Source organism: Palaemon carinicauda, chromosome 30 (genome assembly GCF_036898095.1).
Source record: "Palaemon carinicauda isolate YSFRI2023 chromosome 30, ASM3689809v2, whole genome shotgun sequence".
NCBI lineage: Eukaryota > Metazoa > Arthropoda > Malacostraca > Decapoda > Palaemonidae > Palaemon > Palaemon carinicauda.
The window spans coordinates 47,500,462-47,524,613 of record NC_090754.1 but is presented as its reverse complement, the minus strand read 5'-3'; the positions used below and the strand labels follow the sequence as shown (position 1 = coordinate 47,524,613).

General features: G+C 39.7%; 1 long non-coding RNA gene across 1 annotated transcript; it reads left to right on the top strand.

The window, feature by feature from the left end:
- The first annotated feature begins 220 nt into the window (after positions 1 to 220).
- On the top strand, positions 221 to 17,352 carry LOC137623774 (uncharacterized). The gene is made up of 3 exons (XR_011040633.1): positions 221 to 365; positions 15,689 to 15,784; positions 16,211 to 17,352. It is a non-coding gene; the product is annotated as an uncharacterized lncRNA (long non-coding RNA).
- The last annotated feature ends 6,800 nt before the right edge of the window (positions 17,353 to 24,152 follow it).

Here is a 24,152-nt window from a genome sequence, read left to right as displayed (position 1 = left end):
TGTAATTTTAAATGGGGGAAAATTTAAGTTTTTGGTTGTTGCTTGAAATGAGTCTTAATTATTTTTTTTCAAAGACTAGCAATTCTGAAATGTAGACACAGATGGCGCCACTGCTTCTACAAGGACACTAAAGAAACTATTCGTTGTTTTGTCATCCTTGATGTGTCAAGTCAACGTTGGTGAAGTTACTTTTTCTCTGCTTAGGTTACAGTGCATTTAGTCTTGAAAGTGGTATTCATCTAGATGTCAAGTGTGACTTCTTACAGTGTTAAGTCCAGCTAAGTTCTGTGATAATTAGATTGTGAACGTGACGCTAGTATAAAGATTGTTAATTCTACAGGCTCCTTTTCACACACCAAGAACCGGTAAGATTGTGTAAGCTCTTGGGTAATATGTCCATTTGCGCCAGTTAAGTTTGTGAAACTTTCAATGTTAAATGTTCCTGTCAACCATCAAAATGTATAAATTGCCATGCTTTCCTAAACTTGTAAGTTTGTAAGTTTTAATCTTATAATGGTAGTTTAGTTAGTTTGTGCAAAGTTTATTAGATAATTTTTTTTTTATGTAGAAGATTTAATTACCTAAGTGTCCTTGTGTAAAACCAAATCGTTAAGCCATGAGTGTAACTGCTGATTTTATTACTACTGTTCTTTTTTTTCAAATGCTACTTTGTTACTGTAGCTTGCACGGCAATAAAGAAAACCGTAATTTTAATCTGAAGTTCTCCATTTAGATATACTGCTCTCAGTCGTATTTCAGTAAAGTACATGTGACCATAATTATTAACTTTTACGGGTTGGTAACCTTTGTATCACTCCTTTACGTCGTTAAATATGTTTCAAACGGTCAGGAATTTTACAGATTTTTTATTAGGGGAAAATTCTTTAAGTGATTGATGAATCGGATTGATTTTAGCAATTGAGTCGGTGTCGGTTTTAGAAAGTTTGAAGTTAATGTTTAGAGGTACACCAATTATCTATAAAGTTTGTCCAGTCTTGCTAGCTTAATTTCCTGCACAACAAAGCTACGAAATTTGTAATTACTATCGGTTGCATTGTTTAATGTTCATAGTTATTGAAAGTTTAGCAAAACCTCTTAACGGAGTAAAATCTCTTACAAAGTTATTTTCAAACTCTTAATTTGATGAATAGACAGTTTACCGTATATTGCGACATAACTTTAATTATCAGTCTACATTCAAAGTTGTTTAGTCTGTTACGTTTAATTCTTATTTCGATTTTTTAAGTAAATGTTGTTAAAAAATATCACTTCGATGCGTTAATTTTTCTGTTCATCTATATGAATCTGAAAGCTTATTTAAATGTGAAATAAATAATTTCGAATCTATTGAATTTCCCAGTTAAATGGAACATAATTTTGTTAATAGGGCATCTTATATTGGTATTGGACGCATGAATTTACTTTTACGGTAAAGATGGGTCCATTGAAAACCTGGTTTTACTGAAAGCTATTTGTTCCTGATTACTGCTTACGTAGCCTACACTAAAGTTTGCCGTAAAGTTTAAAATCCTGGATTAAATGTTGCAGGATTTAGTTCCAAAAACTGATAATTGGCGTATAAGCGTGATATTACTGTCACCAACCCGTGAAAGATAATGTTGGGCAAAGTTACGGTCTCATACAATTTATTAAAATACGACTAAGAGCAGTGTACTTTTAGAGAATTTCATATTAAAATTAGATTAGTGTACAATGACGACAATGAATGAACTTGTTTGTGCATGAAAATATTGACTGGTTCTTATTCATGAACAGTATTTACTGAAACTTAAGTATTAAAATTTATAAGCAGAATGTTTTTCAATATTAAATTTACCCGATAATCATGTAGCTGTCAACTCCGTTGCCCGACAGAATTCTATGGAGGGATACGCCAGCTATCACAATACTAGAAGGGGGTGTACTCACCAGCGCCACCTGTGGCCAGGTACTACAGTACTTCTTGTTGACACCTCCTCAATTTTTCCTGTCGTGCTTCCGGCAAGACGTTCTGGGATACGCTTATGATCTTGGAGTATTTTCACGGCTTTGGGTGAAGTATTTCTCTCAGATTTCGGCTGTCGCTTTACTGGAAAACTTCTATATTAGCTTAGATAGCTATTATTTAGTCCTGATTAACGGTTAACGATCTTTTGCTTGATTTGGACTAACTCTTTTGATTCAAGATGTCTGACATTTCACAAGCCCCTCCACATAGACGATGTAGGTCTTGTAATAGGCGTATTCCGAAGGCCTCGGTAGATCCTCACACCGCTTGTTCTGACTGTAGGGAAAGGCCCTGTCAGTTAGAAGATCGATGTGAGGAATGCGCCGGACTTTCGGAACTTGATTTTGTCCGATTTCTTAAGTATTCAACCAAGTTAGAGAGAGAGAGAGAGTTAGGAGGAGTTCTTCTCGCTCTTCACTTTTTTCCGCACCTCATGATCCCCTACCTTTTCCTCCCCCTGTAGTGGCTACCCCCGAACCTACTATTTGCCCTCAACCTGATATATCTGTTGTTTTGCGTGCCATTCAGGCTTTAGGTGACAAAGTAGTCAGTGGTTAGTGATCATAAGTCTCTTATGGCCGAAGTCAAGGAACTTAAGGTCAAGAGTGCAGTGGGTGGTATTAGTGCCAGTGCTGTGACGAGTGCTAGTGTCAGTGCAGTGCCAAGTGCTAGTGTCAGTGTCAGTGGTGCGTGAGGGTACTTCTGTGCGTGCCAGTCGTCCTCCCAGTCCGGGACCTCTTGCAAGCTCCCAAGCCCAGGGGAGAAGCAATGTCGAAGGGCAAAAGGGTTCGGCAGGCCTTGATCGGCGCACAGAAGTATCCTCGGTGGTTGCGGGCGTGTCTTCTAGAGACAGTCTCTCCCACCTGCAGACGATTGAGCCCGTCTTTTACTCGTCTGCTGAAGAGTTGTCAGGAAAGAAACGTTGGACTCAGGTCTCAAGACCACTCAAGCGCAGAGTCCAGACCTCAAGAGCTCAACCTGGCTGCAGTCATTGGATCAGCTCTGACTCGCCGCAGTCATCAGTTGAGTGCACTCCTCCTAAGAGGAGTAAGGTACTGCCGCAACAGATCTCTGCTGTTAAGGCTTTACCTCAGCAGACCTTAGTGTCTGCAGACCCCAAGTTGACTCTACTGCAGTCCATGCAGTCACAACTTGCGGTCTTGATGCGTGAGTGTCAGGCTGAGAAGGTTACACCTCCTCCTGCGATCGCTCCGCCTAACCGCAGTACTGCCTGCCAGGCGTACGATGTTGAGGCTCCTCAGGATACCTTAGCACGTTCTGAGTTGACTGTTTCCAGTGGTGTGCAGCTCCCTCCGCCTTCCTTAAGGCAACCTCAGCAATGGGAACAGGAAGCTTATACCTTACTTCCTCCGCTTCCACTTGCAGTTCCACCAGTGAGGCAACACTCTCTTGAGGTACAACAACCTCTCCCATCCATGAGTCAGACTCCTCAGCTCTCGCTGCAGCGATCTCAACCCTCCTCAAGGCAAGCACCTCAACACCTTAGCCTTGCGCCTCAGGAACCTCAACTCGCGAGACAATTACTGCGTTCTGCGCAGCCTCTACCTCATCGCTCACAGCTCACACCTCAGGAACCTCAACTCGTTCCTCAGGAACCTGCTACTGCGCATCCACCAACCACACAGCAAGCGCAACTCTTGAGTTCAGACCCTCTTAACGAGAGAATGCCTTGATGAAGTCATTGGGCTTCAGCACGGCATATCATTCCCGTGCTGAAGGCTTGTGACGGGCAAGAGGGCTCTCGAACTGGGGAATTTCTTTTCCTCAGTTTGACTCTAAATTTCTCTCATTCTTTTTCTATTACCTCTTATTGCTTATTCCTCCTTCATAATTATCAGCTGTCTCCAACCTTTCTGTCAAAACTCTTTTACCCATTTCACTGTCCAGGTTTTTTAGAGGGGACATTGTATCCATGATCGGTTTTTATTTCAAAATCAATTGTGGGAGCTGTGGTGGTCTTGCCAACTGCCCGAAAATGTTTGGACACCTAGGAGTGTCAGTATTCCCATACTGGCACGCGGAACTATCTCTTAGGAAATTTGGCCTTCGGATTCCAGGGGTTGGCGATTTTATAGAGATAGGACTCTCGGCATTCTGTCCGGTTTGCCTGCCACTATGATTAGAGTGGGGATGATTGTATTCTTGAAATGCTCTCAGTCCCATCAAGCGGGTTTGGCATACACTTGAGCCACTCTAATCATAGTGGTACCATCCCTTTGTGGTAGGGTAGGGAGTGGACATTTGGTAAGCAGCTTTCACAGGTGTCATTGGTGGAGAAATTAATTCCAGGAAAGGCTAACGGTGTCTTCTTTGGAATTTCAGACAGTCTTAATCTTTTCTCTCCCTTGAACTTTATTTTTTTCCATTGTTTTTTTTCATTGTTATTATGACCCCTTCCCTCCCCCTGGAAAAATAATTAATGAGTAAACTTAATATTCCCCGTACCCCTGGATCAAATGGCGAACCCCAGACACCGTTGACGACTTCTGCTTGTTTAAATAGGGAAAGCTCTGTTGACAACCTCTGCAATAAAAAGGATTCCTCCAACAATACTTCTCTGACCAGTGTTGTTAAAGACAATTTATCGGCACTGGTGGAAAATGATGCTTGTATTAACAGTGATACTTTACTCTCTGGTTCTGGCTCATTACCAGATCCAACAAAAAATCTGAAAATTCTCCACTTAAAAAACATACCAATTGGTTGTAGCTATGACATAATTCATGAAGCCTTCTGTAGATTTGGGGCAATCAAAGAAATTTTAATGGAGCTTAATGGTAGTAAAGGCTTTTGGGAAGCTTGGGTATCATTTTCAAGTTTTGAGATTGCTTTAGAAGCAAATAAAAATTTAGAGAGCATAAAAATTGACAATTGTTTGATTTCTGGGGCTCTATGTGATAAAGCACCAAGACACCTAGAGGTATATAAACCAGAAGAATGGATGGAAAAAGAAATAGAGCATAGACTTCCAGAAGTAAGAACCCCCAAGCCCCCAACATGGATAATTGCATCTGGGAAGATGGATAATTATAACTATTATAAGATTAGTAAATTTATACAAAAAAAAGTTGGTTTAATTAAAAGTAAGGATATTAGTAGATACGGTAAGCAATCTGTTTTGATTAATGCAAAATCAGATACTCAAGCTCACATGCTTTGTGGCATGAAGATTGCAGAAATTGATCCTATTAAGGATATTAAACCACATATGAGCTTCAGCTATGGTAAAGGAGTAGTTTTTGATAGAGATCTATATGAATTCTCAGAACCGGAAATTCTGGACATGTGCCCTGCTAATGTTTGGAAAGTAAGTAAGATCCCTCAAACAAGCATGGTAGTTTTAACATTTGAAACCCCTGTTATACCAGATCATATAATTATTGAGAATGAAAGAGTACGTGTTCGAGAATATAAACCTAGGCCTTTACAATGCTTTAATTGTTTCAAGTACGGTCACCCTTCCCGGTACTGCAATAATACGAAGATCTGTATTAACTGTTCTTTGTTAGAACATGGCCAATGCAACAGATACAACCTGTGCAAACTGTAAAGATAATCATAAACCAAATGATAAAAGATGTAGAGAATACAAGAAAGAAGAAGCGGCAATCTTGAAAGCAAATGCTGAACATATAAGTGTAGGTTATGCAAAGTATCTACTCAATCGGCAACTTAATTTTGCTCACGCGGTTAAGATGCCAACAAAAGATTATAATCCACTACCCCTTACTACCACAGGGGGACCAGTGGCAGCACCTGGCCCGTCAGGTGCATCTCCCTTAGTGGTAGTAGCCCAGCCATCTGGGTCAAGTGCTCCGCCTATAAAAGCCAGAGCACAAACCTCCAAAGAGGTCAATATGGTTTCCAATACACCAAAAGTATTGTCACTGATAGGAGCATCTCCCCTAGAGGTAGTAGCCCAGCCTTCTGGGTTAAGTGCTCGAACTGTTGAAGTTCTAGCGCAATCCTCCAAGGAAACCAATGTGGCTTCCACCACCTTAAATGTATTGTCTCAGGCAGAATCTCTACCTGATTTGATGGAGATTGGAAAACAAGATCTTCCAAAGAGGAAAAGGTCCCCATCATCCTCACCTTCATCTAAGTCAGGTAAGTGCCCTACTGCTCATGATCCTAAGGTTGACTCTTATAAAGATCCTAGAAAGAAAGAAAAGAAGAGTGGTGGCCTAGTAAAGCCTTCCATCTCCAGGCCTTATATGGCTTCATCTGAAAAGTCCCAAAAGACAAATGAGACAAAGAAAAATAATAACAAAAGATAATGTCTATCATCCAGTGGAATTACAGAGGTCTAAGTACTAGCATTGAGCAAATAAAAACTTTAACCAGGGACTCAGACACGAAGGTAATTTGTCTACAGGAAACCAAGATCAGTGACAAACCATTTAATCCTGGACTCAATTATCATTTTTGTAGATCCCCTCCTTTGCAAGCTGCAAGAGCTCAAGGTGGTACAGGTTTTATTATTCACAAATCTGTAAAATTTGAAACAATCCCACTCAATACACCACTACAGGCATGTGCAGTTAGAACTCATATTGGGAAAAAAATTACTTTATGCTCGCTATATATTGAACCATCCTTAGAACTTTTCCTCTTAGATCATGCTGGTAATCCAAGAAGGCTTAGACTTTCTGACCTCCAAGACTTGATCAATCAGCTTCCTGCCCCTTTTATTTTAATGGGTGATTTTAATGCAAAGCATACTTTATGGGGTGGAAATGTGTGCGATAGATGGGGTAATCTTGTTGAAGAATTAATCGACAACAATGATGTCATACTAATGAATGATGGTTCTCCAACTAGGTATGATGTAGTCCACAACTCTACATCAGCCATTGATTTGTCAATCTGTTCCTCATCCATTCGATTGGACTACCTTTGGTCAGTAAATGAACACTTACATGGCAGTGACCATTGGCCAATAATGTTAAATTATGTCCATAATCTTCCTTCTCAGTGTCCACCAAAATGGAAGATAGATGAGGCAGACTGGGCAGCTTATGAAAACTGTTCACACACTGATAAAGAATATGATGAATTTACATCTCCAGTGCATGCCTATCAACATCTTGAAAATATTATTGATGATAATGCTAGCAAGTTTATACCTAAAACATGCGGTTTACCTCATCGCTCTGTAGTTCCTTGGTGGAGTAAAGAATGTGCCAACGCAAGAAAAGTGACCCGAACTTGCTTCAGAAGATACTTGAGGACAAACTATTTAGCAGATAGAATAGCATATCTCAGAGCCTGTGCCAAACAAAAAAGAATTTTTAAAAAAGCAAAGAGAGCATCTTGGAAGAAATATATATCTAATATTAATACCAAAACTCCTTCAAAGGAAATATGGGACAAGATTAGAAAACTTCAAGGTAAATTCGTCCCTAAGCCTCTACCAATATTAAGGGAAAATAATAGATATATATCTGACCCCAAAGATGTAGCAGAGGTTCTTGCTAAGCACTTTGCTCATGTATCAAGTGCTGACAACTATTCCCCAGCATTTCAACAAATTAGAGCATCAACATCTGTTGTTCCTCCTGCTTCTTCAAATACTGAAGCTTTTAACCTGCCTTTTAGTATGGAGGAGATGCAAAATGCTATCTCCAGCTCTTCTTTAACTGCCCCAGGTGAGGATGGCATCCGGTATGAAATGATATCACATCTTCCAGTGGATACCAAGGAATTTTTATTAGAAACCTTTAATGGTCTATGGGCTTCCCATACATCTCCTGATTCCTGGCATACTTCAATTGTAATTCCAGGCCACAAGTCTGGTAAAGACCCAGAACTGCCATCTAGTTATAGGCCCATATCCTTGACCAGTTGCATATGCAAACTATTTGAGAGAATGATCAACAACAGACTTGTGTGGTATCTAGAATCAAAAAATCTTTTATCTAACAGACAGTTTGGTTTTAGGAAGAACCGAAGTACTCTAGACCCTTTGCTGATGTTATCAAGGGAAATTTCAAATGCTTTTTCTAACCAAAACCAGGTGGTGGGTGTCTTTTTTGACCTCGAAAAGGCATATGACACCACCTGGAGGGGTGGTATTTTAAAGCAGTTGGCCTCGTGGGGTATAGGAGGACATATGTTCTCTTTTATTGAAGAATTTTTATCAAACCGCTCAATTAAAGTGAGAGTAGGGTCAGAACTATCTTCATCCTACATGCAAGAAGAAGGTGTCCCCCAAGGCAGCGTATTGAGTGTGACCTTGTTTGCTGTAGCTATTAATAGTCTCATTAGTCACATACCTCCTGGCATACAAGGATCACTATTTGTCGATGACTTTGCAATTTATTGTAGTGGATCATCTGCACTTCAAGCATGCCAAAATCTTCAAATTGCAATAAATGCTGCTTCCGCATGGGCAAATTCTCGTGGATTCATGTTTTCTCCTCAGAAGACCAAAGCCATTCGCTTTACTCGTACTCGTAAAAGGGAAGAGATCCCCACCCTTTTCTTAAATGATTGTATTTTGCCATATGAGGATAGTGTCAAGTTTCTTGGAGTCATTTTCGACAAGAAAATGACATTTGGTCCCCATATAAATGACCTATCTATCAGGGTTAAGAAGTCACTGAACATTCTGAAAGTGATATCGCATTTTGATTGGGGTGCTGATAGAACAACTTTGCTTAGAATTTATACATCTTTGTGTCTGAGCAAGTTAGACTATGCATGCCAAATATATGGGTCAGCTACAAAGACTTTACTTGGAAAACTTGATATTGTTCACAATGCTGGGCTTCGCATCTGCACAGGTGCTTACAGAACATCTCCCATTGACAGTCTCTATGTTGATTCTGGCATACCTCCCCTTTCCATTCGCAGAGAGGAGTTGAGTTTGAGGTTTTTAGCTAGGTCCCTTGCTGTGAGAAACAATCCTAACTGTAAATATGTTAGGGCGCCTTTAGATCGGGCTCCTAACAGATCTAGAGTGCCTAAGCCTTTGGAAGTACAGCTGAAAAACGATGCTAGAGAAGTAGGCTTGTTAACAGCACAGATAGCAGAGGTAGGATATCCCAAGTCTCCTCCTTGGTGTAATCCACCTGTTAAAGTATGTTTTACGGCAGGAGGGAAAAATACCTTACCTAGTAGGGTAATGAAAAGTGAGTTTTTAAATCATGCTGCTCAACATCATGGGAAACATGTTTTTACAGATGGCTCCAAATCGGCTGCAGGAGTTGGAAGTGCAGCTGTGGTGGGGGATATTGTTATTAGAAGGAAACTCCCATCCTCTTGTTCAATTTTTACTGCTGAGCTGTACGCAATAATTCTTGCAGTCCAACATATTTTTAAAAATGGCAACCAAAATAGTTTTTATACAATTTTTACGGATTGCAATAGTGTTTTACTCTCATTAAAACAAATTATGCCAGGCCATCATCTAGTACAAGAGGTGCAGGACTGGTTAGTACTTCTGCAGTCTAGGAAGAGTATCAGTGTTCACTTCTGTTGGGTCCCTGCCCATGTTGGGGTGGATGGGAATGAACAAGTAGATAAGGCAGCAAAGGAAGCTTCAGGGCTAAGTAATTCATCCCCCTTGAGTATTCCTTATAAAGATCTTAAAAGTGAGATTCATCTTTACTGTAAAAATAAGTGGCAAGCTCGATGGTCTGAACTGACCACCAATACAAAATTGAAACAAATCCACCCATTGGTGGATAAATGGTCATCTTGTAATTCTACAAGTAGAAGGGATACCATTATTTTAACTAGGCTGCGTATTGGCCATACACATGCAACGCACAATTATTTAATGAAGAGTGGGGAAGGGAGACAGGCCCCTCTTTGTAATACCTGTCAAGTGACAATGGATGTTGAACACATTTTAGTCGATTGTCCTGTTTTTAATCTTCAGAGGAGGACACATTTACTCCAGGACAAACCTTTAAGAGATATACTGGGGGAAAACTGTAATACCCTGAACTTGAGAAAATTTGTACAAAGTATTGGGTTATATTATGAGCTATAATTGATTTTATTAATTTATTTATTTATTTTACCCTTTTAATCCCTATTTATTTCACATCTAGATTTTATTGTATGAAAGTGTTAAGATTTGTATTAAAGGTTAAAATGATACTAAATGGTGTGAGTGTACAGATATGATTGAATGATTTTCATTATATAGCGCTGAATGGCCTTTGATGCCCCAGTGCTTGGCTTAATGCCTAAATCCTATATTCAATTCAATTCAATTCTTGAGTTCAGACACTCATGCCAGGAGTCAGCCCCCTCCACCCATGCGCCTACCTTCTGCTACTTCTTTGGATCAGCCTTTGCAGCCTGAGCCTCAGGTGTTCCCTCAACAGAGACTTGAGGAGGAAACCACTAGTATTTTTGTTCCAGCTCGTGCTGATTCTGCTGTTCAGCATATCTTACCGATCTCTTCGCTACACTCTGGTGATGAGGTTTCTGATGATGAGGCTGCACACCTGGATCCCTCATCAGACGTGGATGAATCCAAGTCTTCTCCGCCTCCTATTGACTTTCGTAAGGTCTTGGCTCTTTTAAGAGAGGTATACCCAGACCACTTTGTCTCTGCTATCCCCCGCTCTCCGCCATCTGAGTTTTCGCTGGGCATGCAGCCAGCTAAGTCTACGTTTACTAAGCTCGTCTTAGCAAGGTCCTCTAAGAGAGCGTTAAGGATTTTAGGGGAGTGGTTGCAGTCTAAGCAACAACTTGGAAAGACTTCCTTCATGTTTCCTCCGACTAAGCTCACTTCTAAAGCGGGCGTTTGGTATGCCACAGGAGAGGAACCAGGCTTGGGAGTACCTGCCTCTGCCCAGGCCAGACTTCTCAAGTCTGGTAGACTCTCCTCGTAGAACAGCAATGAGGCGCTCTAAGGTTTGCTGGACCTTCTCAGACCTTGATCACTTTCTGAAAGGTGCTTTTAGAGCATTTGAGATGTTCAATTTCCTAGACTGGTGCCTGGGGTCCCTTAGCAAGAAGACCTCCCCTGCGGACAAGGACTCTGCCATGCTCTTGATGTCCTGCATGGATAAGGCCATTAGGGATGGATCTGGCGAGCTTGCTTCGATGTTTGTGTCAGGGGTTCTTAAGAAAAGGGAGCAGCTTTGTACCTTCCTTTCCTCCAGCATCACACCTTGTCAAAGGTCTCAACTCCTTTTCGCTCCGCTCTCGAAGTTCCTTTTTCCCGAAGAGCTTGTTAAGGACTTGTCTGCGGCCCTGATACAAAAGGACACCCATGATCTTGTGGCCTCATCGGCTCGAAAGACTAAGGTTGCTACCTCAGTCCCCAGGACTTATCGCACCCCAGTGGCTGATACTCCTGCCACGAGGTTTATTCCGCCCTTTCGTGGTAGAGCCCCCAGCCGAGGAAGCTCCCGTCCAGACTCTTCCAGGAGCAAGTCTAGGAAAGGTTCCAAAGCTTCTAAAGGAAAAAACTGACTCTCAACATCTCCAGACAGCAGTAGGAGCCAGACTCAAGATCTTCTGGCAAGCCTGGGAAAAGAGAGGTGCAGACGCCCAGTCTGTCAGTTGGCTGAGGGAGGGTTACAGGATACCATTCTGCCGCAAACCCCCTCTGACCACATCTCCCATCAACCTCTCTCCCAACTACAAAGAAAAGGACAAGAGGCTAGCGTTGCACCAGGAGGTGTCGCTCCTTTTACAGAAGGCAGTGGTTATAGTCCGGGACCATCAATCCCCGGGCTTCTACAACCGTCTTTTTCTGGTGGCCAAGAAGACAGGAGGTTGGAGACCGGTGCTGGACGTCAGCGCGCTCAATGCTTATGTCACCAAGCAGACGTTCACGATGGAGACGACGAAGTCGGTCCTAGCAGCGGTCAGGCAGGAGGACTGGATGGTCTCGTTGGACCTGAAAGATGCTTACTTTCACGTTCCTATTCATCCAGACTCCCAACCTTTCCTGAGATTCGTTTTTGGAAAGGTTGTCTACCAATTCCAAGCCCTGTGTTTTGGCCTAAGCACAGCTCCTATGGTGTTTACGCATCTGATGAGGAATATAGCAAAATTCCTCCACTTATCGGACATCAGAGCCTCCCCTTTCTTAGACGACTGGCTGTTGAGAGCCTCCACGAGTCGTCGCTGTCTGGAGAATCTCAACTGGACTTTGGACTTAATCAAAGAACTGGGTCTGTTAGTCAACCTAGAAAAGTCTCAGCTCATTCCCTCCCAATCCATTGTGTACCTGGGAATGGAGATTCGGAGTCAGGATTTTCGGGCTTTTCCATCGGCCCCAAGGATAAGCCAAGCCCTAGATTGCATCATGAGCATGCTGAAGAGGAGCAGTTGCTCGGTGAGACAGTGGATGAGTCTCACAGGGACCCTTTCATCGCTGGCCCTGTTCGTCGAGCTAGGGAGACTCCACCTCCGCCCTCTTCAATTCCATCTTGCAGCTCATTGGGACAAGGGTTTGACTCTCGAAGCAGTCTCTATCCCAGTCACCAAAGAGATGAAGACCACTCTCTTGTGGTGGAAGACCAATCTTCTTCTCAAGGAGGGCCTATCGTTGGCTATTCAGACCCCCAATCTTCATCTCTTCTCGGATGCATCGGACTCGGGCTGGGGCGCGACCTTGAACGGACAGGAGTGCTCGGGAACGTGGAACGAGGAACAGGGAACGCTCCACATCAACTGCAAGGAGCTTCTAGCAGTTCACTTAGCCCTGTTGAACTTAAAGTCCCTCCTGCTAGGCAAGGTGGTGGAGGTGAACTCCGACAACACCACAGCCTTGGCTTACATCTCCAAGCAAGGAGGGACCCATTCGAGGAGCCTATACGAGATCGCAAGGGACCTCCTCATTTGGTCAAGAAGTCAAAACCTCACTTTAGTCACGAGGTTCATTCAGGGCAACATGAACGTCTCAGCAGATCGCCTAAGCAGAAGGAATCAGGTCATTCCCACGGAATGGACCCTCCACAAGAGCGTGTGCAACAGACTTTGGACCTTGTGGGGTCAGCCTACCATAGATCTGTTTGCCACCTCCATGACCAAGAGACTTCCGTTGTACTGTTCCCCAGTTCCAGACCCAGCAGCAGTTCATGTGGATGCTTTTCTGCTGAACTGGTCCCATCTCGACCTTTACGCATTTCCACCGTTCAAGATAATAAACAGTCCTTCAGAAGTTCATCTCGCACGAAGGGACACGGCTGACGCTGGTTGCTCCCCTTTGGCCTGCAAGAGAATGGTTCACAGAGGTACTTCAATGGCTGGTCGACATCCCCAGGACTCTCCCTCTAAGAGTGGACCTTCTACGTCAACCTCACGTAGACAGGTTGCACCCAAACCTCCACGCTCTTCGGCTGACTGCCTTCAGACTGTCGAAAGATTCGCTAGAGCTAGAGGCTTTTCGAAGGAGGCAGCCAGTGCGATTGCCAGAGCAAGGAGGGTTTCCACTCGTAGAGTCTACCAATCTAAGTGGGAAGTCTTCCGGAGCTGGTGTAGAGCCAATGCAGTATCCTCTACCAATACCTCTGTGACCCAAATAGCTGACTTCCTATTACATCTTAGGAATGAGAGATCCCTTTCAGCCCCTACGATTAAAGGGTACAGGAGTATGTTGGCTTCAGTTCTCCGCCACAGAGGTTTGGACCTTTCTTCCAACAAGGACCTTCAAGACATCCTTAAGTCTTTTGAGACTTCTAAAGAGCGTCGTCTACCCACTCCAGGCTGGAACCTAGACGTAGTCTTAAGGTTCCTTATGTCACCTAGGTTCGAACCTCTAGTCAGCTTCCTTCAAGGACCTTACCCTCAAGACTCTTTTTCTCGTCTGCCTTGCAACAGCGAAAAGAGTCAGTGAGGTTCATGCCTTCAGCAAGAACATTGGTTTCACGACCGAATCTGCAACATGTTCTTTACAGCTCGGGTTCTTAGCTAAGAATGAACTTCCTTCACGTCCTTGGCCTAGATCGTTTGAAATACCTAGCCTCTCCAACATGGTAGGTAACGAGCTAGAGAGAGTTCTTTGCCCTGTCAGAGCTCTCAAATTTTATCTTAATAGGTCAAAACCTATTCGAGGACAGTCAGAAGCCTTATGGTGTGCCATCAAGAAACCTTCGAGGCCCATGTCCAAGAATGGGGTTTCGTATTATATAAGGCTTCTGATTAGAGAAGCCCATTCTCACTTAAAGGAGGAAGACCTTGCTTTGCTGAAGGTAAGGACCCACGAAGTAAGAGCCGTAGCTACTTCGATGGCCTTTAATAAAAACCGTTCTCTGCAGAGCATAATGGATGCAACCTATTGGAGGAGCAAGTCAGTGTTTGCATCATCATTTTATCTTAAAGATGTCCAGTCTCTTTACGAGAACTGCTACACCCTGGGACCATTCGTAGCAGCGAGTGCAGTAGTAGGTGAGGGCTCAGCCACTACATTCCCTTAATCCCATAACCTTTTTTAACCTTTCTCTTGAATACTTTTATTGTTGTTTTTATGGTTGTTACGGTAGGCTAAGAAGCCTTCCGCATCCTTTTGATTTGGCGGGTGGTCAATTCATTCTTGAGAAGCGCCTGGGTTAGAGGTTGTGTAGAGGTCCTTTAGTAGGGGTTGCAGCCCTATATACTTTAGCACCTTTGAGTTGATTCAGCCTCCAAGAGGAACGCTGCGCTCAGTAAGGAAGACTAACTTAAAAAAGAGGCAGAGTAACGGTTCAAGTCGACTTCCTTACCAGGTACTTATTATTTCATTGTTATTTGAGATAACTGTTATATGAAATATGGGATACTTAGCTATCCTTTAATCTTGTACACTGGTTTTCACCCACCCCCCTGGGTGTGAATCAGCTACATGATTATCGGGTAAGTTTAATATTGAAAAATGTTATTTTTATTAGTAAAATAAATTTTTGAATATACTTACCCGATAATCATGATTTAATTGACCCTCCCTTCCTCCCCATAGAGAACCAGTGGACCGAGGAAAAATTGAAGTGTCAACAAGAAGTACTGTAGTACCTGGCCACAGGTGGCGCTGGTGAGTACACCCCCTTCTAGTATTGTGATAGCTGGCGTATCCCTCCATAGAATTCTGTCGGGCAACGGAGTTGACAGCTACATGATTATCGGGTAAGTATATTCAAAAATTTATTTTACTAATAAAAATAACATTTTAAAATTTAATTATTTTGAGACTGAGTCTATGAAATCTAGACTTTTTTTATCATAGAAAAATTAGCTTTTATAACAGCTGGTGTAAAATTTTATTTGTTGCTTCTTAATCATCATAGATTAACTTATCTTTTCAGCTGATTCTCTAGTTCATACAAGTCTACCAAATGAGATTTAATTAGATTGAAAGTTTTGAACTTTACTATCATAAGTTAGATTCTAACGTTACCATAAAGTGTTGATGTTTTAGTACATTCAAATGCTAAGTCGTAAGAGATCTTGGGTTAGTTTTAAAGGTACTGACTGTTATCAATCAATGCTGATAGAAAATATTGACTACCACCACGCAAATATTTAATTCTGTGTTCTATTGGCAGCAAATGAAAGACTTTTTGTAAAACTGGTAAAGACCAGATCTTTTCTTGATTTAAACTGATTTCAAAATCAGTCTTCAGTCTCTTAAACTTTTCCTCTTTACTTTGCTTACCAAGATTTCTTAATGAAAGTTTTTTATTTATTGTTAATTATGTTAAAACCTTTCAGACGCTGGCTGTACTGGGAATCCTGCACTTCTGCTGAATGCATCCTGTCACATTTTCAAAATAAACTCTTCCTAGTATATTTAATTGGAAATCAATGGTAAGAATTCACTTAACTCTCCAAACAACCCCCCCTCCTTTTTTTTTTTTACATATTTTTTACATATCCAATATATTAATTGTTTGAAGTCTTAACATTGTCATGATTTTACGAAGTTCAAGGTTTAACTATTTTTATATTTAACTGGTATGACTTTGTGATTTCATTTGGACTGAAATTTTATTTCTATGGCTGTAATTTGTAATAATTTTACTTCTAAAGTTAGCTAATTTTATTTTTGACCATGTTCCAACATCATAGTGATGAGTTTACCTTGTTTAAAATTAGCTATTATATTTTATGAATTATTACTTGCAATAACTTTACTTGGTTTAAAGTTGGCTAGTTTTATTTGAATGATTGGTGACCATTAAAACTTTGTATTTTATATTTTGCCTAAACATTAAAATAAAATTCTTCTTTCAGATATCAATTAGTATTGCAGCGTATGATAGTGAAACTTATCCATCTGGTCACATACCAGTCAATGTTGTATATCAAGGATTCTGTGGAATGCGAACTAAAGCACGAAAGTGTCTCTTTTAACCTTGAAGACAAACTACGGACATCGGTTCTGTGAACTCTTCAGACTTGAGACATTTTACCCACTTTACCCACAATGGGCCTGGCAAATGACTCAATGCTTACAAGTACTTCTCAAATATGGAATTTGAAAATTATTTGAGTCTGCAAATGGTTGAAGATTTAACCAGGACAGTACGCTGACACGGGTTCTTGCCACTGGACGCCCTATATCGACCGTATCAACCATATTCCTGGGTCTTCTAGTGGTTGAAGATTCAACCAGGACAGGGCGGCCCTTAATCGACCAGACTTTGTGCTTTAAATCTAGTTTTATTTGTGCTTTTAAATTAGAATTTGTTTCATTTAAAATTTTGCTAAAGCCAAAGTTAAATACGAAATTTTCAAATATATAGTAAATTTGGAAGTGTAGCAAATGTTACTGGTTTTAATTTATTTTCTTTTACTTAAGATTGAAAAAGTTATTTGTCCAACTGTAATGCCATATTCTTATTTCTAATCTGAGCTATGTTTCAATGCTGTTTAAGAAAAGATTTTAGACCTCCATAATTTTCTCAATGCTAAAGTTTTAAGTTTTATAGTTGCGCAATTTCATGTATTTCTATTTTCAATAATTCTTTTCTCAATACTTAAGTTAAAATCTGTATGGATCTGTCTTTACTTTTTCAATACTGTTTTTACAGTTGAAACTGTAAATCAGTTCAGATTTAAATAAAGCAATGAATTATTTAAAAGTTTTGATATTTATTACTTTAGGGGGAGGCATGCCCTAACTGTTCGTTGGATTTAAGTAAAAGCTATTAAGTATTAATGTATTGTTGAGTTTGTTTGGTACATGAAGGTTATGGATATTTTAATGTAGCAGTTGTCTACTTTAGGAAAAGTCTAATTCTGCCTATATGCATATTTGAACTTTTAAAAAGTTTCAAGAAAAATATTTTCAAATCAAATTGTTTGTAATTCCATTGGTACTTTTAGATTTGTAAATTTCTGACATGGTTGCTTAAGATTAAACTAAACTCCGGTGTTTGGAAGTTTCTAGTGTATTTACTTCCTTTTGGGAAATTTTTTCTAAGAATGAAGGAAAATATGAAGTACAAGCTTTAAACATGCTGGCTAAGCTTTACATTAAGCATTCAAGGAGACCCTAAAATTTAGTAAGTATTGAAATTTTCTCAAAAAAAATTTGAAAGTGGTAAAGAATTTTTCCCCCTTATTTGGGAAATTAAGGCCTATCGATTTTTACTATTTCCATCTCAAATGATTGTGAGAAGCTGGTTGAGAATTTTCCCCACTGTTTGGGAAATAAAATTTTTCTGGCATACCTAATACCACGTATAGTTTAATAGACCACTGTTCACAAGGTCGATCTCTACCTGCATACTGTGACCTTTTCAGACTGTCTGCAGGCTCTGCCACAGAAGTTTAGTTTGATGGTGTATAAGGATTAAGTAGTAGACAGAGTACTGTTAACGTAGTGAGATGTGGGGGGCCATTATAGTACGGTAACGATTGTAAGTCTTTGAACTTTAATCTTGGTGCTGTGTAACCAAACTGATCGATGTATAAAAGCCAATGGGAAGGTGGCTGTAACTTGTCACATTTGGAAGATTAAAAATTAAAGAAACTGTGTATTAAAGTTACTTATGGATGGTCGTTAACCACCACCAAAGCTTGGTTTACTTTTCGATGGGTTTTCCTGTTTTAAACAGGGTGGGGGGATTTTCCAGGAGGGCGTCCTCCCACCCCTCGATTTGTGGTATGTGTTGAGAGAGGCGAAGACACTCGCTGAAAGGTAATCTACAATAAATTGTGTAGCTTCCAAAATGAACTGGAGGTAAGGTACTAGCGCCTGGCATATTTGACGTATTGCCTCTAGGCCCTGCTATACAAAAACAGCTTGGTGTGGAGTAATAATTAGAGAAACTGCAACCATCTATTAGGTTTCTAACTGTTTTTCGAAGTATATATGATTTACTTATAGCTCGTCAGGCTTGGGGAGGAGTCATGGTACGTAGTTGCTGGGAGACTTTAGAAATGATATACTGGCTGCAAAGTGAAAGAGCCCGTGCCTGGCTAAGGGGGCCAGGCAATCTGAAACATGAAATATAGTAAGGCAGTAGGCTACACATGACATGTCGCTTCTCGTGTCTCACTATCAACCGTTTTCCTGTCCGAGGAACCTTTTGCTCGAAAGTGAAATGTGGATCATAGTTACAACGACGACAAGCACTTGTGTTGTATGTAAATTCGTGTAGAGAGACTATGACACACGTACTGCAACAATTAGACATAATAAGCAATTTAGTGTGAAGGTGGACAGAGTGGAGGTTAAAACATACATTAACTCGTGTGTAAAATCAGAAACAAAGAGTATGCGTAAAATAATTGTAAGAAAATCGGGAACAGGAAACTAATTAATACACACACAAAGTATGGTGCTTCCAGGCATCGTCAGTTTTGAACTGGTGACGACCCATTATGGTCATTTATTTCGAACTATGACAGCTATGAGGAAATGCCAGGTGCTCAACGATTATCTGATCATGAGGTAACTAGTTTTATTAAAATCATTATGTAATTTATTCCCATTACAGTACAGCTACTTCTGGCCCATGTGTAAACTCCGGTCCTATTGTCTCAAGACTTCCTAAGCATCCTCTTCTTTGAATCCTTAACTTACATAGTATCTTCCTCTGCTATGCCGGGTTCATTTTGGTTCACATAGCAATGATAATGGGCTGCTTTCTTGCATCTCCTACGAGCCATGTTGTGCTGGACAAATGTCGTCCTTCATAAATAGCAAATGAAAGTTAATAAGATAAAAATACTGTTCTAATAGATTAGTTCAGGCTCATTCGTATGAAAAGTAGCAAGTTTAAGGGTTGCTCTTGTGTTTTGCAGCGTCGCTAAACAAGTTTATTTCTTCAACTGATAACGTTGACAATTCATGGCTTTGACCACCAAATGTGGACGTTCACAGGCAAATCATTTGTCTGCAGGCACTGCTCAACTGTATGGACAAAACGTAAACCAGCTTTCACTACACTACTTGGTTGTGTTCAGATCTGAGGGTTATCTTGTATTAAGATAGAATAAGCTATGTGAAACTAATCAAAGCTATCGTTTTTCTAGTATGAATGATTTATCTGATCAGTTTTGGTATAAACTTTAAAAGGCTCTAATTTACTAGTTTGCAATAGGACAGTGTTGTGTGATATAACGAACAGCTTCGCACTTTATATCCTGAAAGTAGACATGATAAAGGAAATATAAAGATCCTGTTTAGTTCTTTAACTAAAATCAAGGTTTTCTGGAGACAAAGGCAATGCTCTCACTCCAGCAAGAGGTGGTAGTGATGTGAGTATGTGGCCCCGTTGCGGCGCACAATTTATAATTATCTACTTTGCCGATTTCTAAATTTACTTCGATCTTCCCGTCCAGCTTAACAATTTTGCTTGATACTGTAACTCAATGGCTATTTCACCAGATAGACCGTAAGAGCTGAGTCTTGTAGAATCCAAGCTTTGCGAGAGAAAAAAATAATTTTTGAAACATTGATAATTGTTACAATCGTTATTTTTCTTCAAGATATATCTACATGAATTACTGTGGTTACCTGAACGGAATTGAGAGTTAAATGACCTATGCTATTTTATAGTCCTCTATAAAAAGACCCACTTAAATTCGTTTCAATAGCCGTTTAACCTCTCTGGAACGTCTCGATGCGAGTTCATTTAGAATTTATTCAAAGATCCTTTGTGAAATCTCGCTCGATTTTAATGTTATAGGACCATTATCCATTAATTATTTATCATATAACCTTTATGAGCATATTTTTATATATTTTTAGTCACTATTCCACGAAATTTTCTTCTGTATCCACGAAATAAAAAAATTTGAAATGAGTTTTCTGAGGCAAATAAATTATTGTAGCCACCCATAAAAACGTTTTCTCTTAATAGAAGCTGATATATTTTCTATTATTTTAGGGCATAAACTAATGTAAATAGGACTCCGGCCTTTTTTTTTATGGTTCTAACTCTATTAGATAATGAATAATCGTTACATTAATGTCTTTAAAAAAAACTATTTGGTCCAAAAAGTCAATCTTAGAAGGGTTTACTAAGCTTCCGGCTAAAATACTAGCTAAAATACTGGATGAAAACAGATAAAGACACCGGGTTTGGTTGAGGCCTCTGACTGGTTGAAACATACTGTAGTATTGATAGCTACAAAAGACTCAGTAAACACGTAGATACCTCGGTAAGAGGATGTGGTATTTATCCAGTGCTTCTGTAAAGAAGGAAGGTATTTCAAACTATTTTTTCTTGAAGTTCTCGTGAATGTGCTTCTGCTTTAGTTTACTTGTTTACTTGTTTTGGGTTTAAATCCAACCCTCCACTGAAGTCGAGTGAACTACTTCTCGGGCGGGTCCATATTAATCATCTAACGAAACATTTTCATTATAACTTATACAATTCTTTGATTGTAGCATCTTCCAAATCATATGATCTTGTGAAAAGTAATGTCTTTAGTTTCTTCTTAAATTCAATTGCTCCCTTTAGGTCCTTCATTTCAGTTGGCAGTTTATTATAGTGTCTAGGCGCACAGTAGCTAAAATCCATTTCACCAAATTTACTATTTGTTCTTGGTTCAGATAGCCTATGTTTGCTACCATCTGAGAGTTCACTAAAGGCCACTGATCTTTCTCCCTTTAATTCTCACTTGTTGAAAAACCTTGAGTTAGATGCTTTTACAAGTAAAGAACGAATTAATAGTTTGTATAATATACATGCACATGATATATAGGTATATGCTGTTTCGCTACTGGTAATAATGCAGAATCTAATAGACTGTGCAATAAGATTTAATATATAATAAAGGGGACAAAAACTAAATAAAAACCAACTTAATTTATATTTGAACAAGACTTTATATGTATAAATACTTTATATAAATCAATGTTAATATTTTAAAGACTCCCAGATCATCACATAAGACTTAAAACTGAAAAGCATAATTACAGTCTTTTGGTCTGGGCTTTAATAATTGCAGGGCTGTTTGCTTTGACAGTGCTAGTGTCATGCTTGGGAGACACACATGCGTTCAACGTCGACTATGTGAGAGAAACTCAAAAATTGTGTTTATTAACAGCAATAATCATAGTCTAAACTTAGCAGGTGTAGACGCAGCTAAATCTGGTGTAGGTTCAATGACCTTTTTCAACATTTTCAACCAGATTTTCAGTTTCTTCAGCCGAAGCACTGCAAGATGGGACACACTAAAGAAAGTTACTGCTGTAACTCTCAAGAGTAGCACTGACACTAGATGGAGTTCTAGGGCAGAGGCCACCTGTGCCCTTCAGAATGAACTGGATGGCGTACTAGAGGTCCTAGAAAGCATATTCTCATCAGCTAAATTCTCAGCAGAGTCATGGGCAGACATTGGGGCACTTTTGACAGGAATTCTTAATTTTCAGTTTCTAGCATTTCTGACATTTTGGACCCCAGTTTTAAGAAAATTTGATGTTGTTCAAAAACGCCTCAAGTGCCCTGAGATGACTTTCAAGGATGCATATGAAGATCTTCTCAAGCACTAGCCACATGGTTACAAGAGAACCGGGATACCAGTGCCCAGGAAGCAGTCACCAAAAGTTTAGAAGTAGAAATAAAACGAGTGAGACGACAAAAGTGTATGCCTGGGGAATTGGCAAGAGATGAACCACTCACTCCTCACACTGACATGAAACGAAAACTTCTGGTTGCTGTGGAGACCTGTTGAAGAAGTGCAGTCACGTAGTGCACAATTCAGGAGATGGATGATCGTTTTGGAGTTTTCGTTATAAGATTGGCAGCTTAGCTAAAGTGTACTTATCCTAGTAAAATGTAAAATTACCGGGTTTCCCTTTACAAGCTTAGTCTTCTATGAAACTTTCTCTACTCTTTACTACCTCATAATCTCCTATTTAGAGATTCATTGCACCTCCTGTACACGTTTAATTTCAGAGTTGATTCCAGAGTCACTTAAGTTCCACAATCATGGGAAAAACCTTTCATTGTGGACACAGTCCAGTTTTATTGTGGTTTTCTCCTGATCCAAAGGTTTCATTATTTGGTTAGGGTAGTGAAAATTGCACTGAAAATTTGTGTATGATTATGGTGTACAGTAGTTTCTTTTTTTTTTTTTTAATTTCTTCTATGTATCTTCAATAGTTTGAAGAACACACCAGAAATAATTTTTGAGTACAGTGATGTAATATTAATATTGAAGAGGTTTCGTTTTCATTCTCTGGTTCTTTGTAATTTTTGTTGGTGTCTCGGCTGTATAGGATGCACTCTTTATTGTTTTGTATATGCATAAATATATTTAATTTGTTTATATTAAAGTTTTGTCTGCCATTTCTGGTTGATTACGTCATGTAGTAGAGTTTTCTTATTGTAGATTGATAAACTTTGTCTGCTGTTTTTAGCAACAACTTTCTTTTTTTTCACAAAAAGAATAGCAGTACATATGTCAGTGATGAAGGTTGTAAGAACTTCTGTATCCTACTGTAACAATTAATAACTTGGGGAGTGTTTAGCATAGTAAAGTACAGAGTTACTAGGTGTTCCTTAACATGGTTAGATACACAGGGAATTTGCACCCCACTTCTATCTTGTGGGTTTATATATCCTTTGCACATCCTACCATTTCAAATTGTGCATACATGGTAAGCAGCTCTTCTAGGTGAAGGACACTCCAAATGCAAACCATTGGGTTGTGCCATAGCCTCTGTACCATGGTCTTCCACTGTAGAGTTCTCTTGCTTGAGGGTACACTCAGGCACACCATTCCATCATATTTAGCTTCCAATTTTGATTTTGTTTTTATAGTTTATATATGAAAGGTCTATTTCAATGTTGTTATTGTTCTTGAAATATTTTATTTTAATTGTTCATTACTTCTCTTGTAGTTTATTTATTTCCTTAATACCTTTCCTCACTGGGCTATTTACCTTGTTGGAGCCCTTTGGCTTACAGCATCCTGCTTTTCCAAGCAGGGTCGTAGCTTTAGAATAATAATAATAATGATAATAATAATAATTCTGCTTCCATTTTGCTGTCGAACCTCTCAACTTTTACTTCATTCCTGCAAGATGTCTGATATCTGTATATTGTAGCTGATAAGGCTGTGTCTTAACTAAAAATGAACTGTTTGCAACGTTACCTGTAGAACATAGTTGTTGTGCTTATAGCTTGTAAACCCTTGATCAAAGGCAGTTTAATTAGTTTTACTTGACGTCTGTACAGGAAAAAATTATTATTTTCTCAGCACCACTTCGTAAAATTAATACAAATGCCTTTTTGTAAAAATTTTATTGGTGTTAAAAAGAATATGACATGCCGAGAAGCAATCTCTTTTTATGGAACATGTTGCAGAACATAGGGAGTTGACTTTTATATATACTGATGGCTCCAAATCTGATGGCATTGGATTTGGAGTACATGGTAATGGTTTTAATTGTAGAGGTGCACTTCCTTCAATATCTTCCATATTTACTGCCTAACTGTATGGCATACTAACCCCAATTGAGAAAATAGTATTAGAGAAGGGAAGTAATTTTACAATTTTTAGTGATGCAAGGAGTGTCCTTCAAGCTTTAGAAGTTTTTAATTATAGTAACCTTTTGGTTTTAAAGACTTTAGAATGGCCATTTTTTATTGGACTGAGAGGTATAACAGTTCAATTTTGCTGGGTTCCGGCAAACGTAGGTGTGTCTGGGAATGAGGAGACAGATTCACTAGCAAAGAATGCTGTAGCCGAGTTGCTACCAGAAAGATAT